The 25,499-nt window shown below is 45.9% G+C and overlaps 1 protein-coding gene across 4 annotated transcripts in view; it reads right to left on the bottom strand.

The window, feature by feature from the left end:
• The window catches only part of LOC311579268 (cyclic AMP-dependent transcription factor ATF-7), a 98,534-nt gene extending 86,661 nt beyond the window's left edge, over nt 1-11,873 (bottom strand). For 2 of the 4 annotated variants that reach the window (XR_014773101.1, XM_084749645.1), the window contains exon 1: nt 11,719-11,872. The gene's annotated coding sequence lies outside the window, so the exon portion shown is untranslated. Of the gene's footprint in view, nt 1-11,172; nt 11,349-11,389 lie in introns of those variants that run through there. The other 2 variants (XM_084749646.1, XM_084749647.1) reach the window with 2 other exon arrangements.
• Nucleotides 11,874-25,499: the final 13,626 nt, after the last annotated feature.

Here is a 25,499-nt window from a genome sequence, read left to right as displayed (position 1 = left end):
TCTTTTTTTTTCCCCCCGTTTTTTGGGACAGGGTTTCTCTGTGTAGTCTTGGCTGTCCTGGACTCGCTTTGAAGACCAGGCTGGCCTGGAACTCACAGAGATCCACCTGCCTCTGCCTCCCGAGTACTGGGATTAAAGGCATGCGCCACCACACCTGGCCATCATACAATATGTTAATGATATCAGGATAAGGAAGGATCCTAAAAGAAGAATAAAAAGAAATGCACATGGACTAGGGATATAGACCAGAGACTGGCCTGCATCCGTGTGGACCAGAGTTCTCCAGAACTACTTAAAAAGTACTTAAAAAACTGGGATTAAAGGTACGAGCCACCACGCCCGGCTTAAATTTTTTTCTATTTATTTTTTTTTATATGTATGAGTGTTTTGTGTGTACATATGTGCACTGCATACATTCCTGGTGTCCAGAGGGACCTACTGGATCCCCTGAAACTGGAGTTACGTTTGGTTGTGAGCCACCATCTGGGTGCTATGAGTCAAATCCAGGAACTGCCAGAGCAAGTACTCTTAACTGATGAGCTCTAGCCCATATGGGTGTCTTCCTACATGTATGTTTGTATGCTATCTTGAGCTGCCATGGTGGGTGCTAGGAATCAAACCTGGGTCTTCCAGAAGTGTAGTCAATGCTCTTAATTGCTGACTATCTCTCTGCCCTTCAAGAGGTTTTTGGTAGTATTGGAATTGTTTTTGTTCTTGTGCAATTTTTGACAAGGTCCCACTCTGTAGCACAGGCTGGTTTGGCACTCACTACACAGCTAGGCCAGGCTGCCTCAAACCCACAGGAATCTTCCCATCTGATTCCTGAGTGCTAAAGCCATCATGTGGGACTGGGCATTAAGACCTCAGCCTAAGTTTTGTCCTGGATAGAAAAAAAGTGATAATACTGCACAATGATAATTATGGGGAAAACCAGAAGTTATAGCGAAAATTATCTATTTATACTCTATTCTCTAAGTTTACACTCTCATTGCAGCACAGGATCTGGAGAGTCCAACACTCACTGACTAGCTTCAACCAGTGTCTCACAGGGTTAGCGAACTATTGCTTGAGCAAAAATGTAAAATTTAAATTCATTAAAGATGGTTTTATCCAACCTATGCTCATATTAGAAACATATTAAAGTAAAACCAATGTAATATTATTCAAGTTTGATGGTTTAAGACACAATACTGGCAGGAAATTCGGTTCCAACATAAGCCATTTTTAGCAATCCTATCTTCTATTCAACGAAGCGTGATTTTATGTAGTCCAGGGTATTCTTACAGCTCTTGGGCTGAGAGACACACCATGGGTGAGAACAGCCACCGCGTAAGTGCGAGGACCTGAGTTTGTACCTCTAGCAGGGTGTGGCCATGAGCCTGCAAGCCCTGGACAAAGGGGGTGGTGAGGAGACATGACTAGGCTGGGAGAGGAGAGTCGGGAGACACTTGGAGCTCGCCGCTGAGACTCTGAAGGAACCAGGCAGAAAGCCACAGAAGAGAACATCTCATGTTCACACACACGTGCATCGTGCACAAACAATTTCTTCAAAAGATGGCTTGTGGTGGTGGTGGTGGTGGTGGTTCTTGGCCCTGAGACTGAACCTTAATGGGTTCTACAACTGAGAAACATTCTCAGCATTTCTCTGCTTCGTTTAATCTGAAAAAAAAAATAATGCATTGTCTCTACTGTATCATAAATTCTAAATAAAATCTGACCAGCCTACATGTAAATCTTACTTGTCTACTTCAGAAAGAAGTACTGCGCCTGACAGGATGGTCACACCAAGCACCTCAGCTCAAAGGCAGGTTAGGGTTTTCAAGGAGAGACTACGGAAGAACGTTGCTGCCACAGAGGCCCAAATCACAAGCGTAACAACTAACGTTTTAAGTTAAATCTTGGCTGATATTAGACTTTCACAGAATGGCCCTTATTAGAAAGAAATGTAATAGTGAAGAGAAAAAAAAACTTTTGCAAAGTCTGTATTCAGAGAGCATTTAGGATTGAGGTTGCCAAAAGATGAGAAAAAGCAAAAGAATTGTAAATTTGTAATGAGTTTTGTTTCAAACACAACATTTCAAAGGCCAGTAACTAAACCTTGGATCTAGTTAGGAAGCTTTCCTAAATTTCAGTCTAAAGGTTTTAAGAATAAAATGTTTACCTTCTAATATAGCAATTGTTTTATTTTGACTTAGGTCTCAAAGAAGGTCCCGAAAATGACCTTAATCTCCTGCTCACCCCTTCCAAGTTCAGGGACTACAGGCACGTTTCCACCACAGCGTCTATGCAGTGCTGAGGGGGGACTCAGGGCTTCATGCATGCAAGCCCTCCACCAACAGACGTATACCCCAGCCCCACGCGACTTCTTGAGTTTGCAACCCTTATTATATATATCCCTGTCCAAAGAAGCCAGAGAGCAAATGTCTACTCCTAAAACTAAACTGAATTTGCTTCATCATACACAGGCAGTCAGTATATATCCACAGAAGAAAGACAAGTTTGTAAATAAATAAAAAGACAAGTAAGAGAAGGAAACAAAGCACTATGATTTAACAAGAAAACAAAACCACCAAACACCCTTTCGAAGCAAGTGTCCACCAGGGAAATACTGCAGAGAAAAAGTCATAGTGAAGTTTTGGGTTTTAGTTGTTTTGCTGGTGGTGGTGCTGCTGTTTCTGTTCTCAAGACAGGGTCTCTCTGTGTAGCCCTGGCTGTGCTGGCTGGGTAGGCCATTCTAGCTTCAACTCGCAGCGATCCCCCTGCCTCCACCTCCCAAGTGCAGGCATTAAAGGTGTGCGCCACCACGCCCGGCTATGATGAAGTATTTTAAGACATGAAGCGATCCAATGAAAAACCTTGGTTTTAGTTCAAAGACATGATTATTCCTTATTATTTATGTGCCCTTTAAAAAAAAAAAAACATTGCCAATGGGTCAGCAAAATCATGTCAATTTACTTTCTTTATAGTCTATTTTCCGTCCTGATTCTTCGTCAGTTCTTTGATCCGAGCTTTTATAAAGACCTGAGGGGTGATCAATAATGCCATGCTCTCCAGGAGAAACCAGAACTAACTGTTATCAGAGGATGAACAGGTGGGCATACTTTTTGAAAATGTACCCAATCCCTTGTAGCATACTACTTAATTAGCGCAAACATTTCCGTTCACAAGGTCTCGTGCAGCCCAGGCTGGCCAGGAGCTTGATGTGTAGCTTAGGGTGACCTTGAATTTCAGATCTTCTGGCCACGACCTCCAGGGCTAGGATTACAGGTGTACACTGCCATACTCAGTTCTTGAGGCCTGCAGATTTTAACTCAGGGGTTTCTGCATGCTAGGCAAACATCAGCCAACTGAGCTATATCCCCAGTATAACTTGTAATTTTAAATAGTGAAAGTAAAAATTAAAACCCCAAAAGAGGAAGGTACTTTAAAGACATAGTCATCACCGAAAATTGCTCAAACATAAACTCAACTGTCAAGTCTAAAATTAACATGCAGAAGAGTTGTTGGTCACCAATATAAAGACTTTATTCCCCAGACATCCTCTGATGCCCTGTCTGGCAGGTAGCATCGGATTTTCCCTCTAGAATGCAGACCATCACACCTTGAAACTTCAACTGTAAATGGAAATTATGTATGTCCGTGCACATAACTGGTATTAGTTTATATTCCAAACAGAATATGACAAGAGGGCCAAACTGGAAGCTGCAGGATAACTAACGCTCTAGAGACAAGAGCTTTAATCTTCTGACTTATAAGTTATATTTAATGACAAGGCAGAAGGGGATTTTAAAAGGCACTATAATTAACACTTTCTGTCATCACACAGTCAAAAAGAAACTGAGACAAGGGAGGTAGAATAAAGAAACTGTAGACTGATGGAATAGATACTACTTCCCAGAAAGACTCTAAAACAAACTGAGTAGATTGTTTATGATCTATTGGCAATCTATAGCTCATTCAGTGAGCTATAAACACTAGAGTAAGGCCAGGCACGATGGCCTACCCAGCACTCGGTACCAAGGCAGGTACATCTATCAACTACACAGTGAGAGCCTGTCGAGAGACAAAGAGAAAGAGACACAGAGAGAGACAGCGAGAGAAAGACAGACAGACAGACACATTAATATAAAAGTTAAAATCAGGAGTGATTGAGGCTGGAGAGACGGCTCAGTTGTTAAGAGAACGAGACGCTCTTCTAGAGGAGCCTGGTTCAATTCCCAGCACCCACATGTGGGCTCACAACTGTCTGTAACTCTAATTCTAGGAGATCGGATGCCTTCTTCTTGCCTCCAGGGGCATACACATGGTGTACAGAAATGTATTCAGGCAGAACAGTCATATACATAGAATAAAAATAAATCTCAAAAAACAAAAACCAAGAGACACTGTCTCAAAAAAACAAAAACCAAAAAACCCAGGAGTGATGGTGTATCTGCCTGTAAGACTGTGAGCTGGCATCCTGGAGGTGATGACATACACCTTTAGTCCCAGCACTTGAGAAGTAGAGGTAGGCAGATATCTGAGTATGAGCCCAGCCTGGTCTACAGGGCGAGTTCCTGGACAACCAAGGCTACACAGAGAAACCCTGTCTTGAAAAACAAAAACAGGGCAGGAAAGATGGCTCAGAGGTTAAGAGCACTGACTGCTCTTCCAAAGGTCCTGAGTTCAATTCCTAGCAAGCACATGGTGGCTCACAACCATCTATGATGAGATCTGGTGCCCTCTTCTGGCCTGCAGGCAGAATACTGTATACATAATAAATAAATCTTAAAAAAACAAAACAAAACAAAAAAACAAAAACAAAAACAAAAGATTGTGAGTCGTGAGACCAGAAGCCACACTAGGTAGCATAGCCAAACCCTGTCTCAAAAGAACAAAACAAAAAACAAACAAAAACCCATAAACAAACAAAAGTAAACAATAATTACAATATCTAACTTTATAGTCTCCCACCCAGTGGTCACCAGCCTAGGACTTCAGAGACGTCTGAAACAGAACATATTTGAATTTCAACAAGACATTCTTGGTATTTCATAGAATATAGAGGTGTGGGCTGGGGATGTGACTCAATGGATTAAATTCTGCTCAGAAAGGGAAAGGAGGAAGGGAGGGAGAGAAAGAAGAGGGGGAAAAGGAGAGAAAGGAAGAGAAGGAAGTGGAAAAACACAATGGACAACCTAATACAGCCCCACCCTTTAACCAGTGACCTAAACCAGTGGTTAAACCACATTTAACCAGTGACCTAAAATGAAAATACAGTCATTATGCTTATCAAATTTATCAATAATTTAAGGATACGAATAATGGTCAAGAAAGTAAAATATATTATTAAGCTTAAAAAAAAAGGTCATACCAGCAGGATAATACCTACAAAAAATATTGTTTTTCATTTAAATTTAAAAATCAGCTACAAGAGGTCTAAGACTATATACATAGCTCAATAGTAAAATGCTTGCATTCGCCTAATACATGAGGCCCTAGGTTCAAGTCCCAGTACTGGGGAAGAGGAGGACTCAATACACCTTAGACTTGAGGAACGGGGTGCCGTTCAGTTGGTGGAGTGCTTAGCTGATAGGTATGAAGCCCCAGCACTACATAAACTGGGCATGGACAAGTTTGAGCTCATCTTTGGGTCTGCTGTAATAGCTCAAGCCTTTAATCCCAGCACTCAGAAAGCAGTTGGATCTCTGAGAGTTCGAGACCAGCCTGGTCTGTACACTAAGTTTCAGAACAGCCAGGACTGTGTAGAGACCCTACCCCAATAAACAAACAAACCATCAATCTTGAAGTCATCTTCAGCTAAATAGTATATTTAAGGTGATCCTAGGCTTCACAAGACCTTGTCTTAAGAAAATGAACAAATGAAAGGCCAAGAAGACTAAAGGATGGATCAGATGATGAAAACACTTGCTGCTCAGGCCTGATGATCTGAGTGCAATCCCCAGAAGCCATGCAGAGGTGTGAGGAGAGCCCACTCCTCAAAGCTGCCCTCCGACCTCCACACAGAAGCCACGGCATGAATGTGCACAGCCACCCCCTCCCCACAAAACACAATCAGGCCAGACAATATAAAAGAGAAGAAGAAGAAAAGAGTAAAGGTACTGGGCTGAAGAGATGGCTCAGCTGACAAAGCCCTGCTAGGCAACCATAAAGATCTTAGTTCAGATCAGCAGCAGCCATTTAAAAGGCCTGCTGTGGAGACGTGCCTCCATAATCCCAGAATGAAGGAAATAGTCAAATTTCTTCAGCTCACTGGCCGCTCAGCTAGCCAATTGGTGATCTTCAGGCTCAGTGAGAGACCCAGTTTAAGAGAATAAAAAAGAGTGGCACACGCCTTTAATCCCAGTACTTGGGAGGCAGAGGCAGGTGGATCGCTGTGAGTTCGAGGCCAGCCTTGTCTACAGAGTGACTCCTGACTCCAGGACAGCCAGGGCTACACAAAGAGACCCTGTATCAAAAGAAAAAAGAAAAAGAAAGAAAATTCCTACTACAATGTGTTTTCACATATGAATGCAATTATTACCAAACAAGTCAATTAAGGAGAAGGCAATATTTGAAAATAAGGACATACCAGAGAAGCATAAAAATTGTTATCTGGGGCTGGAGAGATGGCTCAGTAGTTAAGAGCACTAGCACTGGCTGCTCTTTCAGAGGACCTGGGTTCAATTCCCAGCACCCACACGACAGCTCACAACTGTCTATTACTCCAGTTCCAAAGGATCCAACACCTTCACACAGACATACATACAGGCAAAACACCAATACACATGGACTAAAAATAAATTTAAATTTTTTAAATTATAAAAAGTGAAACTAAATCTTCAAGAAAATCGTTGTTTTGGCATTTTATATGTATTTACTATTGCTGTGTATCCATATGTACTATGTGTGAACACAGGGAGAAGGGCCACAAGCACACACAGAGAGGTCAGAGGGCAACTTGTGTGGTGTCAGTTTTCTCCCTCCGCTTTATCTTCATCCTCTGAGCCATCTCACCAAGCCCATCTTTGGCATATTTTTAAAGTAAGAGGAAGACTTTTTCATGAACTCCAAAATCACAGAAACATTTAAGAAAAACATCAAAAGAAGCTAACATTTAAAAAATAATTAAACATTTTTCTTTTCTTTTTTTTTTTCTTTTTGGTTTTTTTTGAGTCAGGGTTTCTCTGTGTATCCCTAGCTGTCCTGGACTTGCTTTGTAGACCAGGCTGGCCTTGAACTCACAGCGATCCGCCTGCCTCTGCCTCCCGAGTGCTGGGATTAAAGGCGTGTGCCACCACGCCCGGTTTAGATTTTTCTTTTCAATGAACACCCCATTTGTTTTTCTCAAAGAAACAAAATATGCACGTTCATCAAGGAACAAGGGCAGTTATAGTCCAGGCTGTCCCAGGAAGAGCTGTCTTCCTCACACACTGGAAGACAGTACTACTTGCCCCGCCTAAAATTTACTTGAGGCCGGGCAGTGGTGGCGCACGCATTTACTGCCAGCACTTGGGGGAGGCAGAGGCAGGCGGATTGCTGTGAGTTCGAGGCCAGCCTGGTCTACAAAGCGAGTCCAGGGCAGCCAAGGCTACACAGAGAGACCCTGTCTCAAAAATAAATAAATAAATAAATAAAATTTACTTGAAAGAAAAAGTCACCTCCTCATCAGGCCTGGACAAGAGATGGTGCCAACACTGACTCTTCCCACTACAGCCCAGGAAACTCATTCTTACCTCTTCTTCTCCCCGCCACCCCCACCGCAGACAGGGTTTCTCTGTGTAGCCCTGGCTGTCATGGACTCACTTTGTAGACCAGGCTGTCCTCAAACTCACAGCGATCCGCCTGCCTCTGCCTCCCAAGTGCTGGGACTAAAGGTGTGCGCCATCATGCCCTGCTCCTTGAGCTAGGGTCTCATTTTGCCCAAGATGGACCTAAACTGGCCTAGCAGACCAGAATGATCTTGGTTCTACTTCCACTTTTCCAGTGATGGGATTATATGTGTGCTCCATCATGCCCACTTTTATAAAGCAACAGGGTTCGTACGTGCTAAGCAAGGCTTCTACCTACTGAGCTACATATCCAGACCCAAATGTCTATCTTTGTGCCAGGTAGAAATACTGCCCAAGGGAGAAAAAAATATATATTGCATTTAACAAGTGTTCAGGGGCCAATCAAAGTGCCGCATGCCTGCAGCCCCAGCACTCAGGGAGGCACAGGCAGGCAGATCTCTATGAGTTTGAGGCCAGCTTGGCTATAAAGTAAGTCCAGGACAGACAGGGCTACACAGAGAAACCCTGTCTTAAAAAATAAAAATAATGGGCTGGAGAAATGGCTCAGTGGTTAAGAGCGCCTGCTCTTCCAGAGGTCCTGAGTTCAATTCCTGGCAACCACATGGTGGCTCACAACCATCTATAATGTGATCTGATGCCCTCTGTTGCAGATAAAGCACTCATATACAATAAATAAGTTAAAGCCGTTACAAATTCTAGATTGGAAGACCAAAACAAGGGACTTTGTTCTGTCACTGGATTTTTTTTTTTTTTTGAGCGAAGAGGGGAAGACTACTGCCTAGAAAACTGAAAATTCATCTGAATGTTCAGTAGCAAATGCTCCCAACTGGAACGCATTTCAGTAGAAAATGCTAATGGTCAGTAATTGATTGGTCTCAGTGTTTTTGTAGTAGGGACAATTTCCAGCCAGGGGAAAACACCTCAACTGGTTGCTGAAAAACAAAGGTTATTACAAAACCACATGATCTGGTTTTCTTCATTAGTACTTTAATTCTCAAAAATAATAGGCAGGGACTGGAGAAATAGCTCAGAGGTTAAGAGCACTGACTGTTCTTCCAGAGGTCCTGAGTTCAATTCCCAGTAACCACATAGTGGCTCACAACCATCTATAATGTGATCTGATGCCCTCTTCTGGCTTGTAGGTGTACCTGCAGGCAAAGCATTGTATACATAATAATAAATAAAATCTTAAAAAAAAAAAAAAGAGGCAAGGTTGTAACTCAGTAGTAGGCTATTTGCCTGTCATGTACAAGCACAGGTGAGAGTTCCAACTCCAGCACCCCCCACTCCCCCACACACGTGCACACACGCACCACACATACTGCACACACATACACACCACACCACACATGAGCACACACCACACCCCCACAACCCTCCCACCACACATACTACACACCATGCGTGCACACAAACCACACAGACAACAGACACACACCACAACCCCACCACACCACACACAAACACACACACACACACACACACTATACACCACACATACATACACACAGGTACCACACACACACAAAGGTGGTGGTAGGGTGACAGATAGACAAAAGGAAAAAAGGGCAATGTCCTGTCCCTTTTCTGTACAGAATTAAGAACAAACTGGTAAGACTACTTCGTATAGTTGCCAAACTTTTCTTTCGCTTCTTTTCTTACACTCATGTGAAGTTTTGCAATAGCTTCCACTTACTTTACATCCCCTATGTTTAAAAACAAATTGTATTTGAGTTCCTCAACCCTTGTCCTAAAATATTATGATAACTCTTTAGTTTCTAAGTCTGGATGCAAAGAAAACATGGGGAAATGCTATTTTATTCACATCATTTAAAATATATAGAGGGGACTTTTGGGGATGTAGCTCAGTTGGCACAGTGCGTGCACAAAGCCCCAGCAGCACATAAACTGATAAACTGGGCATGGGAGTGAATGGTTGTAGTCACAACACTTGGGAGGTGGAGATAGAAGATCAGAAACTAAAGGGTGCGAGTTCAGCACAGGCTACAGAACATACTTCACAAAACATGCACATGGGGGGGGAGGACGGGACACAGATACTCACACGCGCACACACACACACACAAACACTCACTGAGAGCTAAGACTGTGTTTGCCTAGCATGCGTAAGGCCCTGGTACCACATAAACTGGACATGGTGGCACACACCTACAATCCTAACACGTGGGAGGTGGAGGAGGAGAATCAAGGGCTCAAGGCCATCCTGAGTTACCTCAGTTTGGGGTACACCTGGGCTACAGGAGACCCTGCCCTGACTAATAAATAAGAAAATATACAGGATAAGTAAGTTCCATCATCCATTAAATAACTCTTATGAATGAAAAGTAAAAGCCACATTCAAGAAAACAAACTTGGGGCTAGAGAGATGGCTCAGAGGTTAAGGGCACTGACTGTTCTTCCAAAGGTGCTGAGTTCAATTCCCAGCAACCACATGGTGGCTTACAACCATCTACACTGAGATCTGACGCCTTCCTCTTGCCTACAGACAACACATGCAGGCAGAACACTGTATAAATAATAAATAAATCTTTAAAAAAAAAAAGAAAACAAACTTTATTTTGTTAGTGTTTAGAGTATCTATACAGTTTCTATAGAAATGATACTGCTGAAAAAGTTTAAACATAGGGCACAAATGAGTTTGCTGGGGGAAAATTTTTGCACATCTCCACAAACCTATATACTTCATATGAACCCTGAAAGATATTAAAGCACCCTCTGCTAGGCAGAAAACAAAGTTAGGAAAGTAGTAACACGGGAATCTGGGTAGGAGGTGCCCTGGGTGGCAAGCACCCCGGTGAGAACACCTAACAAGTCCCCACGGGCCTCCAACTTGGACCGACGAAGTCCCAGGCCCACATCCCTGTGTTTTGAAATAAATGAAACTTGGAAAAGGGAACGGGAAGGGGGCGAAATCAGAGCAGCGTCCTATTTTTCTTCTTCTTCTTCTTAACCCCTATGCCAACATTTTCGCTGGCTGGTCACCAGTCTGGGTGCCATATCCACCAAAAACAACAACAACAACAACAACCACGAAGCAATATCCCGGTTGCCGTCCTACTAAAGACCTGTCTCTGTCAGCTGCTGTCTCTTTTCCAAATGTCGCCCCCCCCCCCCCGCCGCCCCTTGCGCTCTGGACTTCCAGATCATTACCGAAGCAACGCCTTCTAGCAACTCCTCACACTGTCTCTTCCTAAACTCATCCACTTGATCTCTCCAAGCTCATACTTTCTGACACCAACGCCTCTGCTGATTCTTACGAGTCCAATCGAAAGGAACGCCGGGACCCTCGCTCGACCTGCTTTGCAGCCAAGCGGCGCATGCTTTGAGCCGAGCAAGGCTCCCGTCGTCACCCAGACCTACCCCCGTGACATTTATTTACCTCTGCCTTTCGCACAGCCGAGCCCTAAGCCCACTTTTTGGGAACCCTTGAGTCTCCAGCATAGTTTAGCAGTCCTCTCTTTCTTCCACGCCAAGACCCTTCCATCAGACTTCCAGACTACACTTCAGCTTCCCTCAGGATTCAACACCCCACCACCACCTTCGCCTCGCCACGCCCTGCACTCCCCCCCGCCGCCACCACCCCCGGGGCTACTTACCCCCAAGTTCTCCCCACACTTCAGTCCTCTGGCCCCGCCTTCCTCCAAAAAGGAAGGAGGCGGGAGAAGAGAAGAGGGCGGCACTCCGCAAGGTAAAGGCGATCTCCCATTAGCGCTCATGGCCGCCAATTGTGGCTTCCTCCTCTCTTATTGGCTGTCCTCAGCCTACGCCCCACCCTCTTCCTCAGACAGGCCCGGGCCACCGCCTCAGCGCCCCCGTCCAACACAGACTGGGAGGGGAGACCCCGGCCCGGGACGCTGAGCCCCGCCGGCGCAGAAGGGGGAGCCTCCTGTCAGCCCGCGGACCAGCTAACGTTCTCAGGACTCACCCGCTGGCAGCTCCGGCGCCTCCCGCCCGCCCGCGCTCGGTCCCACAATCTGCCTCCTGCTCCTCCTTTTCCCCCCTCCGCGGAGCAGATACTTTCCTCCCGTCCGGCCAGGCGTGTTCACTTCTCGCGAGAAGTCGGGGGTTGGGGGGGGGGCGGCGGCGGATGAGGGCGCGATTCGTGGGGGCTGAGTTGGACCTGGGGGCGGGGCCTGCACGCACGCTCGGGCGTGCGTGCGTGTGTGCGTGCGTGCGTGCAAGGGCCGGGCGAGTGCGGTACACACGACTCACACGTGCAGGGCTGGCGTGGCCCGCGCGGGACCCCCGAGGCCAGGCAGATGTGGGGAGGGGAGCCCGACCTAACGCAGGCAGCGCTAGGAGGAGGACGGGGAGGAGGGGAACCGTGTGTGTGTGTGTGTGTGTGTGTGTGTGTGCGCGTGTGTGCCTGTGTGCGCGCGTGTGTGCGCGTGTGTGCGTGTGCGCGCACCGGGACGGCAGCCTGGTCTATCCAGAGCGAGTTCCAGGACAGCCGGGGCTACACAGAAACACTGTCTCCAGAACAGAACCGAAAGAACAGAACAAAACAAAAACAAAATTATCATGAGGAAGAGACAGGCGGATCTCTGTGACTTTTGAGACCAGCCTGGGATGCGTAATGAACACACACTAATGATATGGTTAAGATGGTCATTTAAAAACTTAAAAAATCAAACAGATTCTAAGCAGAGTTGACAAGTTAGGGGAGTCCAGGGTTCCAGACAGGTTAACTAGACGGGTTTTCTTCTTTAGAATTAACAGTAGCAACAGGGCGGCCATATCTGCCGAGTGTGTGGCTGTATGTCGCAGGGCAGACGAAATCAGGGAGGCAGTGTTAGGCACCGAGCCCAGGGCCTTACAATCCACCAGAGAACTAAATCCCAATACCCAGTACCCACCCCCAGCCCCACCACCCCGCCAGGATCCGCCTATCTAGATCACCTAGAAGTGAGCGCCTCACGCCTTGCCGCTGTCCAGAGTGCTAGGATTACAGGCATGCCTCACCAGACCTGGCCCCTTTGGCAGCTCTGTGTTTGTTTTTGCTTTTTTTTCACTCCGCTTTCTGAACTTCCTGTCTGTGACCATGTCTAACCTCACAGCATCCTCTGAATGGAGAAGAATACAGGTGATTTCTCCCTATCTCCCTATGCTTGTTTTTATTTTGTGTGCATTAATGTTTTAAATGTCTGTGTGAGGGTGTCGGATCCCCTGGAACTGGAGTTACAGACAGTTGTGAACTGCCATGTGGTTGCTGCGAGTTGAACCTGCGTCCTCTGAAAGAGCTGCCATCTTAATCATTGAGCCATCTCTCTAGTCACCAGTGAAATGGAGTTAAAAAAAAAAAGAACTTTGTATGTGAATTTTATATATGAATTAAATCTTGTAATATGTAGCCTTTTGTGGTTGGATTCTCTTGACATAGTAGTTTGAAAGTTCATATGATAGTATTGTCTTTGTAGTTCATTTACTTAATGACTGAATAATATTCCACTGAGTGGACATGACATACTCTGATTACTCATTCATTCACTAGGCGATAAACTTCAGGGTGATTCCCACTTCCGGCGCATTACCAATACTGCCTTGAACTTTCATGTACAACTTAACTATGTGTCCTCCCAAAACCTAGGAGTGTGGTTGCTGGGTCATATAAGTCTGCATTTGCATTGGTTTGAGTGAGAATGACCTTTATAGGCTCATACATCTGAACGCTTAGTCCCCAGTCGGTGGAGCTGTTTGCGAAGGATCAGGAGGTGTGGCCTTGTCAGAGGAGGTGTGTTCCTGGGGGGCGGGCCTTGAGGTTTCAAGCCCTGCCCTTTCCAGTTACCTTTCTCTGCCTGGTACGTGTGAATCAAGATGTGAGCTCTCGGCGGCTGCTCCATGCTTACCTGCTTGCTGCTACGGTCCTCCCCATGACGGTCGTGGACGCTGACCTTCTGGAACCATGAGCTCCCAATTAAATGCTTTCTCTTATCAGTTGCCTTGGTCATCGTGCTTTGTCACAGCAAATGAAAAGCAACTAAGACATCACTCTTAACTTTTTTAAAAAAGATGCATTTATTTTTATGCATATGAGTGTTCTGGATGATTGTTAGAGTCTTCCTCAATTTTTACCCAACTCTGTAGGCTGAGCCTCCACTACACTGGCCTTTGAGGGACATTGAAGGCCCAAACCATAGTGTAAAGGCCTTTGTCCAGTAAATTTAGACAAACTTGCTGAATATTTTTATTCATTTTTTGTATTTTGTTTTTTGTTGTGTTTTGTTTTGTTTTGAGACAGGGTCACCATATGTGCCCCTGGCTGTCCTGGAACTTGATCTGTAGACCAGGCTGGCCTCAAACTCAGAGATCTTCCGGTCTAATACCTCCCAAGTCTTGGGATTAAAGTCCTTTGCCACTATGACTGGTTTTCTTTGCATGAGATGTTTCAGATGTTCCATACTATTTCATGTTTACACCCTCTGAAATCTCCGAGGTCAACTCCTTATTTTCTAGAGATTTCCTTAAATGCCCAGGACCAGTAAGTTTCTCAGTCTTTGCCCATGGACTTAGTGCTTGCTGAGGCATGCTTTCAGCCTACAGTCAGGCAGTTTATAACACTACTTTGCTTCCTACTGGGATGGAACCTGAAGTTTAATCAATGGTAAGAAAATAAGAACTCCCCGGGTTTTTCCTGTACACACACACACACACACACACACACACACACACACAGCCCTGAGCATGCACATACCTAATGTACGTGTGTGTCCTAGATTTCCAGGAACACCTCAAGACTCTCCAAAGCTCCATACAGGTAGCACACACCCTAATTTTTCCTTGTGAACATGTTGATTAGCTTATCTTTTCCCCCCAGTTGTTATCTGCCATCACAGAAAGCCACCACATTAAACAGTCCCCTCTCGTTGTTTAGACGAACGTCTCTGGCCATGTCCAGCACGGCCCCAGGTCAGTAAGGAAATGAAGAAAAGGCAAACAGGCCTTCAGAAAACCTAGGATCCGGTAGCCTGGGTTCTCTGATGAAGAAGCTCAGGTACTTCATTGTGCTTGAACAGAGAAGTGGGCTCACTGTATGGCGCTGAACAAGGAGGCGGACTGTCACGTGCAGATAAGCAAGGTCTTACCATTCTACCATGGGTCTGCGGCTGTGGGGGGGGGGGCGAGTGACGTGGCTGTGCCCCCTGTCAACAACACACACTCATTCAGGACTTCCTCTGCTCCCCACGGTTCCCAAACAAAATCTGTTCTTGGCAAGTCAGGTCAAAAAAAAAAAAAAGATAGCCTTCTCGTTTTCAGACTTTACGTGTACTCTGTTTCTTTCACATGCGGTCATTGGCGGGTGGTACGCAGGGCTGCTGGCTGGCATGGGTTGGCATGATCCTGAGTTGGCTTAGAAAGAGTTTCTGAGGCAGCTGGCACGGTCACTGGTCTGCACACTCTTCTGGAGCAACTCTGCCAGCAGGGCTGGGTCCTGCTCTGTTCCGGTTTGTGTGTCTGTTGCCGTCCATGTGGCAAGCAGAAGGCAGCTGCACTCTAGCACAGCCTTCCTAGTTGCTCTAGGACATCGGGTGCGTGTGTTCGGTGTTTCCGCATTGCCACCATTTGCCGAATGCCTCGAAGCTGGAGGTGAGTAACTCAGTGCTGTTTTGGCCAAAGGGAACAACATGGAGTTGAAGAGAGAAACGTGGCCGTTGGAATCTGCTGGTTTGGTGAAAAACTACCTCAGGGGTCCTTGCAGTGAACACGGAAATCCTTAAGGTTGCCTTAAGGACGTCCGATAACAAGTTTGCTGTGAATGTGACTTTGAGGGGACGCTGAGCCCACTCTGTGCCTCACAGGCTGTCAAGCTGCTGGCTTTCACTGTATCTGCTGCAGGATGTTGATTTTCAAGGCTCCTACAGAACTCGGGAGGCAGGAAGCTGGAAAGGATAAGTTAAACTGCCTCAAAACTCACTGTTTTAGCTGTGCGTGGTGGCACACGCCTTTAATCCCAGCACTCGGGAGGCAGAGGCAGGCAAGTCACTGTGAGTTCGAGGCCAGCCTGGTCTGCAAAGCGAGTCCAGGACAGCCAAGGCTACACAGAGAGACCCTGTCTCGAAAAACAAAACAAACAAATCAAAAACAAACACAAAGAAACTCTCACTGTCTTCTTAAGGCCTACCATTTTCCTTGAGGAAACACTCATCGATGCAAATCTTTGGACAATTTCCACACTTTGTGCTTTTATCATTTGTTCCATTTTCATTTTTGGGACAGTCTCACTCTCTGGACCAGGCTGGCTTAGAACTCACTGTATAGGCCAGGCTTGTAACAGTTTCCCTATGGAGGCCTCCTGAGTGCTGAAATTACAGTTCTGAGTCCCCACACCCAGGCTAATTTCCAAAATTCTGAAAAAGCTGATCCTTACAGGGCCAGCAAAATTGCTTAGCAGGTAATAGCACTCGCCAAGCAAACCTGACGGTCTGAGCTAAAGTTCCAGAACTCATGACCACCAGATGTGCACCATATGTTGCCCTGCCAAAAACAATGCTTTTAATTTAAAAGCTGGTCCTGACAATTTTGTTTTTACTCTGTGTGTGTGTGTGTGTGTGTGTGTGTGTGTGTGTGTGTGTGTGTTTTCCTGTGTAGCCCTGGCTGTCCTGGAACTCATTCTGTAGACCATGCTGGCCTTGAACTCACAGACATCCACCTGCCTCTGCCTCCTAAATGCTGCGATTAAAGGCGTGCACCACTAAGCCCGCTTGTTTAATACTTCTTAATCCACCATTTTTGCTAGTGCTGCTGCTTCTGTTTTCTTATTTTTTTTTCCTTTCTTTTTAAAAGTTTATTTATTTATTTTTTTGTCACTTTTATTTATTTTGACAGGGCAGGTAGTGTTGCTCATGTGCCATGGAACATACATGGAAGCCAGAGGACAACTTGTGAGAGTTAGCTCTCCACCATGTGGGTCCCAGGGGTCACACTCAGATTGTTAGGCTTACTGGAAAGTTCTCCATCCACTAAGCCACTAGTCAGGGCTCTCCTCTCTGTCTCTCTGTCTCTCTGTCTCTGTCTCTCTGTCTCTCTGTCTGTCTCTCTCTCTCTCTCTCTCTCTCTCTCTCTCTCATGTATATAGTATTCTTCCTGCGTGTATGCCTGCAGGCTGGAAGAGGGCACCAGATCTCATTGTAGATGGCTGTGAGCCACCATGTGGTTGCTGGGAATTGAACTCAGGACCTCTGGAAGAGGAGCCAGTTTTCTTAACCTCTGAGCCATCTCTCCAGCCCCTAGTTGGGGTTCTCTTGACAAACAGAACCAATAGAAAAAAATGAATATATATATATATATATATATAGCCCACCACCCTGTATCTTTGTAAATATCTCTTTACTGAATCCTAACTTGAGAGTGAAACCATTTACTTTGAAGTCTTGCTTGGTGACATCTGGCCCAGAAAGATGAAGAAATCTGCCTCAGATTGCACAGCTAGTTAGTAACAGAGCCAAAATTTACCTTTAGGAAAAGGGTATGTGTGTTGTGTGTTTTGTGTGTGTGTGTGTGTGTGTGTGTGTGTGTGTGTGTGTGTGTGTGTTCCAAGATAGGGTTTCTCTGTGTAGCCCCGGCTGAACTGGACTTACTTTGTAGACCAGGCTGGCCTCAAACTCACAGAGATCCGCCTGTCTCTCCCTCCCAAGTGCTGGGATTAAAGGGGTGCGCCACCACGCCTGGCCATCATACACTATGTTAATGATATCAGGATAGGGAAAGATCCTAAAAGAAGAATAAAAAGAAATACACATGGACTAGGGATATAGGTCAGAGACTGGCCTGCATCCATGTGGATCAGAGTTCCCCAGAACTACTTAAAAAGTCATAAAGGAGAAAAAAAAAAAAAAAAAAGAAACAGCTGAAGTTCTTTGCACCAAGAAACACCACAGGGCCCACAAAGACAGCTCAGCTGGTAAATTACACATAAGCAAGAGGGGCCCAGCGCTCATATTCCTTACATAACAGCATGGTGGCACATGTTCATAATCCCAGTCCCAGTGAGAAACCCTGGGCCAGGCAGTGGTGGCGCACGCCTGTAATCCCAGCACTCAGGAGGCAGAGGCAGGTGGATCGCTGTGAGTTTGAGGCCAGCCTGGTCTACAAAGCAAGTCCAGGACAGCCAAGGCTACACAGAGAGACCCTGTCTCAAAAAACCAAGACAAACAAACAAAAACAAACAAAAACAAACAAACAAACAAAAAAACGGTATAGTTCTAATTACTGAGTAAAAACACGCAGAGGGATAGATACCTCATATGCTTTTTACAGAACCACAGTTTGCGGGTTTCGTATATTGTAAAAGTGTAAAGCGTTCACAGTAATGATCAGCAACAACCTTAGACGTCAAAAGGGAGGAGAGAAGTTAGTAGAAAAGGCTAAATCCAATTGTTAAAATTATTTATTAAAAGCCGGGCGTGATGACGCACGCCTTTAATCCCAGCACCCGGGAGGCAGAGGCAGGTGGATCACTGTGAGTTCGAGGCCAGCCTGGTCTACAAAGTGAGTCCAGGACAGCTAAGGCTACACAGAGAAACCCTGTCTCAAAAAAACAAAAAAATAATTTATTAATATTTTTATTCTATAAACATTCACGCCCTAATCAAATTGTGTTTCACGGATCTATTAAGGTGTAGTTAATAATTAAGCCACATCTAAAGTATAAAATTTGATAGGTTTTTTTAAAAAACTTTTATTTTTTGAGATTATAAATCTTATCTTTACCCCTTCCCTTTTCTCCCTTCAACCTTCCCACGTACCTCTCCTTCCAAATTCACAGCCTCTTTTCTTTAATTTTTGTTACATATATATTCCCAAACACACGCAGATACAGCATGCTCAGTCTGCATGATGTTACATGTGTGATGTTCTCAGGGCTGACCTCTCGGGGTCAGCTAGCCAATCGGTGTGCCCTCTCCCTCCCCGGCTCCCAGCGTTCCCTAGTCGCCTGTAGTTGCAGTGGTTTTCCTCCCTGGCCCCAAGCTTCCGGAGTAAGGACTCACGGAGACTCAGTCTTTTTACAAATACCTAGGCCATATAGCTAGGCTCTTCTCTGACTAGCTCATAACTTAAAATAACCCATTTATACATTCTGCCACACAGCTGGTTACCTCTGCTCAGGTTCCATGTGTCTGACCTTTTCGCATCTTCACGGGCCAGTCTGCACTTGGCTCTATCCCAGAATCCTCCCTGCCTGCCGTATGCCCCGCCTATTTATTTCCCGCCTAAGCTATAGGCCATCAGGTTTTTGATTGTCAGCAGCCTGTAACTCTTTACCTATGACCGAAGCATCCTAGGGTCTTTCCCTTCCACGTTAATTTGTTATTTGGTGTTGTGCTTGTTCAGTCAGGTCTTATTTAAACATCCAGGTTGGTGAATCTTCGCGAATGCAGCTGCTGGTGTTTCCAGGAGACACGATCTAGTCCTCTGTCTCTCTTCGGCAATGAGGCCCGAGCCGTAGGTGCGGGAGCTGCGCTGCAGGTATCTCAGCATTTTGATCTGTTGTGGTTTGCTAGGCTTGTGTGTGTGTGTGTGTGTACACTCGTGAAATTTTGTTGACCATGGTTCCTAGAAGTGAAATAGAGGAAGTCTACAAAAACATCTTTTTTCCCCCCATTTTGCTTATTTGGGTGTACTGAGGGACACGTGTGGAGGTTGGAAGACAACTTTTGGAAGTCTCTTTCTACCACGTAGGACTGACTGGGAGACGAAGCTCAGGCTCTTAAGGTTGGATAACACACACCTTTATCTGCTGGGCCATCTTGCCAGCCCCCAAAGGCCAGACTCTCTTATTTGAAATATGTAGAAATAGCCTAGACCAAGTGAACAAAAGTCTAGCCCGAGTCATAAAAAGTCACAGACCCCCCCCTAATCAATTCCTAGACCCAAGGCAGCTTATAGGCCCAGAACCCCCTGAGTGATGGAGAGTCCCTTGACGCTAACAAAAATTTATACTTTTGGTCTTTTTGTTTTGTTTTGTTTTCATCAGAAAAACTTATGACCTTTTAACAGGGTAACTATACTTTGAGGAAAAGGGAATAAGAAGACCTTTAGACAATACTGCACACTATTTCTGACCTGACACTATCTGTAAGTGGACCAAATGTCTCTGAGGTCCAGCAGTGGGAGTTAGGGCTTACAGGGGTCAGGTGATCAATGGAGTTTTAAGATTGGTCTCACTGTGGACCTGGTGGGTCTCTATGTCTCTATGAAGGTCTTCTGGGTTTTTTTTTTCCACATTTTGAATAATTAGAATAGATTTTTCTTTTCTTTTTTTTCTCGAGACAGGGTTTCTCTGTGTAACAGCCCTGGCTGTCCTGGACTCACTCTGTAGACCAGGCTGGCCTTGAACCCACAGCAATCTACCTGCCTCTGTCCCCCAAGTGCTGGGATCAAAGGCGTGCGCCACCACGCCTGACTTAGAATACACAGATACTCTTAGCTCTAGCTGGTTAATTCCCTGACCTGTGAAGTGAGGGCTGTTGTGGTAGGAAAGGTGGAGCAGAGAAGCCGGGGTGTAGTCCAGTGACAGAACACTCACTCCGTGCCCCCGAGTCTCAAGGACAACCAGATGTTGACACCAGTTGTAGCTGCTGTACCAAACACAACTTCACTGCCTAGGAAACTGAACGCCCATCGGGAAGCTGCTGGGCAGTTGTCGGCTAAGAAAGCAGATTGCCTGCAAGGTTAGCAATACACTCTCGCTGCACTCCCTCAGAGGCGCTGTGGAGACCAAGTGAAGTCCTGGGAGAGCGTGTGTGTTGTTCACATGGGTGCCACCATGGCAAGGACTCCAAGGCCTCCACCCCGCGCAGGGGGGGGGGGTTGGGAGGCTGGCAAAGCCTTCCCTGGGTGAACCTCAGAAAGATGATTTTCGAAGAGAACACACATGACTCAGGGATGCTATTTCCTCTTCAGGAGAAGGAGACTGGAAGGTTCCATTTAGTTGGACTCGGTACAGCTGTAGCATATTAGGCAGTATTTTTAGAAGGCTGAACTGAAAAGAAAGGTAGGCTGAGCATTGTGGCCCAGACCTGCAAGGCCAGCTCTCGGGGGAAGCCACTCCGCCTGGTTGTTTTCAGGCCCTACGTCATATACGTCTTCTCTTACCTGAGGGCTACAGCTAACCAACTTCTTTTTGGGTCTTTTTAAAAAGGTGAAGTAGAGGGCTGGAGAGATGGCTCAGAGGTTTGGGAGCACTGACTGTTCTTCCAGAGGTCCGGAGTTCAATTCCCAGAAACCACATGGTGGCTCATAACTATCTTTGGTGTGAGCTGATGCCCTTTTCTGTCATGTAGGCACACATGTAGGCAGAGCACTGTGTATATAATAAATATTTTTTTTAAAAGCGAAGTAGAGTTTGAGATTTAATGACTATAGGCTTAAGCCCAAGGGGTTAAGAGAAAGAGAGGTGCTGAGAAGAAAGTAAGACACAGCAGAAAGCATGGGTGTGAATTTCTCCCAGAAAGAGTCAGGGAAAGCAAGACATACCTCAGTGTGGGTCCTGGCTCTTTAAGGGAGAGTCGTCAGCTCTCAGGCTTTTTGACTCAGACAAGGATTAATATCACCGACTTCCCTGGGGCTCCCAGGTGCAGATGGCAGGCTGTAGGACTTCCTTGTCTCTATGATTGCATAAGGCACGGCTCACCGTGTGATGCTGCATAGGCTTTTTTTGTTGGGGGGGAGATGAGCCAATGCCTCTTCACCCTGGGAGGGCACCGACGACAGACCTAAGACGGGGTTCCACAAGCCTGGTGAGGCAATGAGTTTAACTGAGGTGACTTACGTGGGTGAGCATGGATACACCACACAAGAAGAAAACGTCTCTGCCCTCCAGCAGGTGTTGACTGCCTCGTGAGCCCCTCTCTGCCACGACAAAACATTAGCGCACCCAGCCTTGCACAGGGGAGAGGACCCCTGTCTCTCGTGCTTGCTGCTTATTTTCCTTCTTGCTCCGGCCCAAATACCTCACGAAAGGCAACTTGAGGGAGGAAGGGCTTACTCTGCCTCACACTTCAGAGAACTGAAGTCCACCTGGACGGTGACCAGCATGGGAAGCGGAGTGTTGCATTGCCTGTGTATCAGGAGGCAGACAAGTGGAACGCTGGCTTCTCGCCCTCTCCCCTCCCCCTCCCCCTGTGCTATGGTGCCACCTACATTCAAGGTGGGTTTTTCCTCCTAACATGGTTGTGAGCTGCCGACACAGGTGCTGGGAACTGAACCTAGGTCCTCTGCAAGAACAATTGCTCTTAACGGCTAAGACGACCCTCGGCCCTTTAATTTATTATTTTTAATTGTGTATGTATGTATGAGGGGGGCTATGCATATGTGTGTGAGGGTGACCAAGGAGGCCAGGAGCTTCCGAGCTCCTAGAGCTGGGAGCTGCCTGACATGCGTGGTGGAACCCAAGATCAGGACCTCTCCAACACTAGACCTTATTTTATTTTATTTTATTATTTTATTTTTGAGACAGGCTCTCTCACCGAAACCAGACCCCACTGATTGGCTGGGCTGGCCATCAGGCCCCAGACATCCTCATGCTTTTGCCCCCCCAGATTTGAGACTTAGTCATGAGCAGTGGCCTGGCTTTTCCTGTGAGCAGGAGATCTGAACTTGGGTCCTGAAGGCTCGTGTCACAGTCACTTACCAGCTGAATCCTCTCCATAGTGCTTTGGCTCCCTGTAAGCCGGCAGTGTGGCTCAGTCACAAAGGCACGTGCTGCCAAATCTGGTGACCTGAGTTGTATCTCACGCACATGGTGGAAGGAGATAGCTGACTCTAAAAATTTGTTCTCTGACATTCACACATGTGCCAGATGTGTGCAAATGAGCGCACACCCCTCACATAAATAAATAAATAAATAAATAAATAAATAAATAACCCTGCCTGTGCATTCCACCACTGGGCTGCAGGCATGTACCATTGCACCTACACAGGTTTTCCCTTTCTTTCTCTTTTTTTTTTTTTTCCATCTGTCTGTTAGACTCTTGATATATAGCTTAGGTGAGCTTTGAACTCCGAGCTTCCTGCCTCAGCCTCCCGAGTGCTAGGATTATAGGCACCTGCTACTATGCCTGGCTCCGCCTTGACATGTTGACCTCTTGACCTTTATATTTACCATGAGGCAAACAGCAAGGTGATGTCATCTCACACATTACTCCAGAACCTTTTGTTGAAAAGTACGTTCTTTGTTCTGTTTCTGTTTCTGGGGTGTGTGTGTGTGTGTGTGTGTGTGTGTGTCTAATTTACCCACACGAAATCAATTAAATTTCAGCAATTAAAACACAGAGGTCTAGAGCTGTGTCCCTGTTAAGCACTTACCTAGTGCACGTGAGGCCTTACATGGGATCCCCAGTATCATGCATACAGCCGTCCAAAACAGCGTGGCGCTCACGGCTTGCTCAGCAAGTGCCTCTCCCCACGGAGCCCCCCACCAGCCTGTAGTCAGGCCTTTAGTGTCTCACCAGACGTCCCAGATATTTAGTATGTTTTTGGATCTTTATTTTGAGACGGGGTCTCATGCAGCCCAGGGTGGCCTCAAACTGAGTGTGTGGCTGATAATGACGTTAGACTTCGGGTCTCTCTGCCTCTCTCTCAAGGGCTGGGACTATAGGTGTGTGCTACCACCAGTTTGTGCCTGGGTCGTTCCCACCTGGGGCCCCAGATGCTAGCCACACCTGGCTCAGGATCCATGCTCTGATTGCCTTCCTGGAAGACTATGTTCCGACGTGTCCTGTTAGCAACCTTGAGCCACTGATCATGGCAATGTCTGATAAGTCTCTCTGCCATAAAATTACATTTTCCTTGGTAATTAATGAGGACTTTATGAGAGAGTATTTTGAGACCTAGGTCCATCCAATCTCTCATCACATTTCTACTCACTTGGTTTAGTATTTGTAGATCTGTGTGGCTTCTAAGATTATTACTATGATGATTATTAAAGATGTATCCTTGGGCTGGGCGTGGTGGCACACGCCTTTAATCCCAGCACTCGATCAGGCAGAGGCAGGCAGATCTCTGTAAGTTCATACTTACACTATGTTAATGATATCAGGATAGGGAAAGATCCTAAAAGAAGAATAAAAAGAAATACACATGGACTAGGGATATAGGTCAGAGACTGGCCTGCATCCATGTGGATCAGAGTTCCCCAGAACTACTTAAAAAGTCATAAAGGAGAAAAAAAAAAAAAAAAAAGAAACAGCTGAAGTTCTTTGCACCAAGAAACACCACAGGGCCCACAAAGACAGCTCAGCTGGTAAATTACACATAAGCAAGAGGGGCCCAGCGCTCATATTCCTTACATAACAGCATGGTGGCACATGTTCATAATCCCAGTCCCAGTGAGAAACCCTGGGCCAGGCAGTGGTGGCGCACGCCTGTAATCCCAGCACTCAGGAGGCAGAGGCAGGTGGATCGCTGTGAGTTTGAGGCCAGCCTGGTCTACAAAGCAAGTCCAGGACAGCCAAGGCTACACAGAGAGACCCTGTCTCAAAAAACCAAGACAAACAAACAAAAACAAACAAAAACAAACAAACAAACAAAAAAACGGTATAGTTCTAATTACTGAGTAAAAACACGCAGAGGGATAGATACCTCATATGCTTTTTACAGAACCACAGTTTGCGGGTTTCGTATATTGTAAAAGTGTAAAGCGTTCACAGTAATGATCAGCAACAACCTTAGACGTCAAAAGGGAGGAGAGAAGTTAGTAGAAAAGGCTAAATCCAATTGTTAAAATTATTTATTAAAAGCCGGGCGTGATGACGCACGCCTTTAATCCCAGCACCCGGGAGGCAGAGGCAGGTGGATCACTGTGAGTTCGAGGCCAGCCTGGTCTACAAAGTGAGTCCAGGACAGCTAAGGCTACACAGAGAAACCCTGTCTCAAAAAAACAAAAAAATAATTTATTAATATTTTTATTCTATAAACATTCACGCCCTAATCAAATTGTGTTTCACGGATCTATTAAGGTGTAGTTAATAATTAAGCCACATCTAAAGTATAAAATTTGATAGGTTTTTTTAAAAAACTTTTATTTTTTGAGATTATAAATCTTATCTTTACCCCTTCCCTTTTCTCCCTTCAACCTTCCCACGTACCTCTCCTTCCAAATTCACAGCCTCTTTTCTTTAATTTTTGTTACATATATATTCCCAAACACACGCAGATACAGCATGCTCAGTCTGCATGATGTTACATGTGTGATGTTCTCAGGGCTGACCTCTCGGGGTCAGCTAGCCAATCGGTGTGCCCTCTCCCTCCCCGGCTCCCAGCGTTCCCTAGTCGCCTGTAGTTGCAGTGGTTTTCCTCCCTGGCCCCAAGCTTCCGGAGTAAGGACTCACGGAGACTCAGTCTTTTTACAAATACCTAGGCCATATAGCTAGGCTCTTCTCTGACTAGCTCATAACTTAAAATAACCCATTTATACATTCTGCCACACAGCTGGTTACCTCTGCTCAGGTTCCATGTGTCTGACCTTTTCGCATCTTCACGGGCCAGTCTGCACTTGGCTCTATCCCAGAATCCTCCCTGCCTGCCGTATGCCCCGCCTATTTATTTCCCGCCTAAGCTATAGGCCATCAGGTTTTTGATTGTCAGCAGCCTGTAACTCTTTACCTATGACCGAAGCATCCTAGGGTCTTTCCCTTCCACGTTAATTTGTTATTTGGTGTTGTGCTTGTTCAGTCAGGTCTTATTTAAACATCCAGGTTGGTGAATCTT

This window comes from Acomys minous, assembly GCF_964271855.1.
Source record: "Acomys minous genome assembly, chromosome: 12".
NCBI lineage: Eukaryota > Metazoa > Chordata > Mammalia > Rodentia > Muridae > Acomys > Acomys minous.
This window is presented reverse-complemented; position numbering and strand designations above follow the sequence as displayed.